Here is a 3,177-nt window from a genome sequence, read left to right on the forward strand (position 1 = left end):
ATTTCTGCTCTAATCTTGGTCAACTCCTTCCTTGTCAGTGGGTTAGGCCTGTCCCTCTGTTGCTGTTCCAGTTTCTTGAGGTGAGAATATAGAAACTGCATTTTAGATTTTTCTATTCTTTTGAGTGAGGCTTGGATGGCTATGTATTTCCCCCTTAGGACTGCCTTTGCAGTATCCCATAGGTTTTGGACCGTTGTGTATTCATTCTCGTTGGTCTCCATAAATTGTTTAATTTGTTTTTTGATTTCCTGGTTTATCGAGTCATTCTTGAGCAGGATGGTTCTTAGCCTCCAAGTGTTTGAGTTTCTTCCAGGTTTTTCCTTGTGGTTGAGTTCCAATTTCAGAGCGTTGTGGTCTGAGAATATGCAGGGGATAATTTCAATCTTTTGGTATTGGCTGAGACCTGTTTTGTGTCCCAGAGCATGATCTATTCTTGAGAATGTTCCATGGGCATTTGAATAGAATGAGTATTCTTTGGTTCTGGGGTGTAGTGTTCTATATATATCTATGAGGTCCAACTCGTCGAGTATGGCATTCAAAGCCTTTGATTCTTTGCTTAGTTTTTGCCAGGGTGTTCTGTCTATTTCTGATAGTGGGGTGTTGAGGTCCCCTACTATTACTGTGTTCTTATCTATATGTCTCTTTATTTTGGTTAAGAGTTGGCTTGTGTATCTTGCTGCTCCCCTGTTGGGGGCATATATATTAATAATTGTCATATCCACTTGTTGAATACTTCCTTTAAGAATAATATAGTGCCCTTCTGTATCTCTCTCTATGGCCTCTAGTTTAAAATCCAGTCTATCTGATATGAGAATTGCTACTCCAGCTTTCTTTTGAGGTCCATTTGCGTGGAAGATGGTACTCCATCCCCTTACTCTAAGTCTGAATGCATCTTTGGGTTCAAAATGAGTCTCTTGTAGACAGCAAATGGATGGGTCATGTCTTTTTATCCAATCTGCAACCCTGTGGCGTTTTATGGGAGAGTTTAAGCCATTTAGATTGATAGAGATTATTGACAGATATGATTTTAATGATGCCATTTCTCTTTAAAGTCTTTGTATCGGTTGTGACTTGCTGCTCTGTAATCACTCTTGGGGCCTTTTTACCTTTATAGAACCCCCCTTAATATCTCCTGTAGGGTTGGTTTCATGGTTATGAAATTGGTTAATGACTGGTGATTCTGGAAGGTTTTTATTTCTCCATCAATTTTGAATGACAACCTTGCTGGATAAAGGATCCTTGGCTGCATGCTTTTCTCTGGAAAAGCTTTAAAAATGCCCCCCCAACCCTTTCTCTCATTCCAGGTCTCTGTAGACAGGTCTGACGTAATTCTGATACCTTTGCCTTCGTACGCGAGAAATTTCTTTGCCCTGGCCGCTTTCAATACTGTATCCTTGGATCTAATATTTGTGAATTGCACTATGACGTGACGTGGTGTAGGTTTGTCATGGTTGAGCTTGGGAGGGGTTCTCTCTGCCTCTTGGACACGAATGTTTGTTTCCCTTGCTAGATTAGGGAAGTTTTCAGCTACAATTTGTTCAAATATCTCTTCTAGTCCTCTGGTTTTCTCCACCCCCTCAGGGATGCCGATGATTCTGACACTGGATCATTTCATTGAGTCAGTTATCTCCCATAACCTACATTCATGGGCGTAGATTTTTTTAAGTCCAGCTTCTATTTTCGTTTTTTCTTCTACTAACCCATCCTCCAATTCACTAATACGTTCCTCTGCCTCAGTGACCCTGGCCGTCAGAGCCTCTAGTTTTGACTGCATTTGGCTCATAGAATTTTTAATTTCTGCCAGATTCACTCTCATTTCTGCCCTTAGAGATTCTATATTCTCAGTAACATTTTCGTTAATACTTTTTTCAAGCCTACTCATCATCTTGACCACTGTTACTCTGAATTCCATTTCTGATAATTTGGTTACATCCATATCCATTATTTTTGTGGCGGAGGCCACAGACTCATTGTCTTTTCTTTGCTGGGGGGGACTTCTCCTTCTCATCATTCTGATGAGGAGAGGTTGTGGGGTTGTCCAGAGCCCAAATTATTGACCGGGACCCAGGCCATACGCCCTTGTTTTATAGGGATCTTAGGGATGTGGGCTTCTCCTTTAAAGATTTTATTTATTTATGTGGCAGAGAGCCAACCAGTGAGAGAGGGAACACAAACAGGGGAGTGGGAGAGGAAGAAGCAGGCCCCCAGCGGAGGAGCCCGATGAGGGACTCCTTTCCGGAACTCCAGGATCACACCCTAAGCCAAAGACAGGCGCTTAATGACTGCGCCACCCAGGCGCCCAGGGATGTGGGCTTCTTGATTTTTCAGCCTGCCTTCTGGGGGAGGGGCCTGCCACGCCGATACTCAGGCAACCCTGTTTGGGTAGAGTCTCTGTGTCCCCTGTGAGGGGGGATGGGGATAGGCACCCTGTGAGCCGGTATTTCTGGGCTTTTGTTCTCTGGTGGCTTTCCCTGGCAGTTTTCTATGCCTCTTCTGAGAGTCAGAGCAGCAGCAGCCGAATCTCAGCCTCTGTCTCAGAACAGAGGGATTGCAGCCCATTCTCCACTGATGTTCTGGCCACTTTAACTCTGTTACTGTTGGTGCTGCTCAACCCTGCAGCATCCCGGGATGTGCACCCCACACCCAGCGTCCCAGCCCTCAGTCTCTGTCCTTTGTGTTTCTGACACCGCCAGCCGCCAGCCACCAGCGGTCCCCCGCGAGAAGTCTGGTAGCACGTGCTCCTGGCTCACGGTCTCAGTCTGCTGTCTCCCGGGTGCCGTCTGCGAGTCCACCTGCTCCCCTGTGCAGGTGGCTATTGCTTCCCGGTGCCCGAACGCGGCGGCTCCCTCCCCCTTCTGTATATCTTCCGATATCTGTGCGCGGTTTCACGGCTCCCCGCTTCGTACCTCAATACTCAGTCCTGGAGATGTTCATTGTAGAGATCCAGATGTATCTTCATGTGTCTCAGGCTGATTCCGTGGATGTTCAGGCTGGTCTGGTACCTATCCAGCTCGACTCAGGGGACAGGCTGAAAAAGGGGTCCCCTACTCTTCCGCCATCTTAACTCCTTCCTCACACTTAATGCAATCTTTATCAAAATACCAACAGCATTTTTCACAGAGCTAGAACAAACATCCTAAAATTTTTGTGAAACCACCAAAGACCCCAAATAGCCAA

This window comes from Ailuropoda melanoleuca, unplaced genomic scaffold, assembly GCF_002007445.2.
Source record: "Ailuropoda melanoleuca isolate Jingjing unplaced genomic scaffold, ASM200744v2 unplaced-scaffold7568, whole genome shotgun sequence".
NCBI lineage: Eukaryota > Metazoa > Chordata > Mammalia > Carnivora > Ursidae > Ailuropoda > Ailuropoda melanoleuca.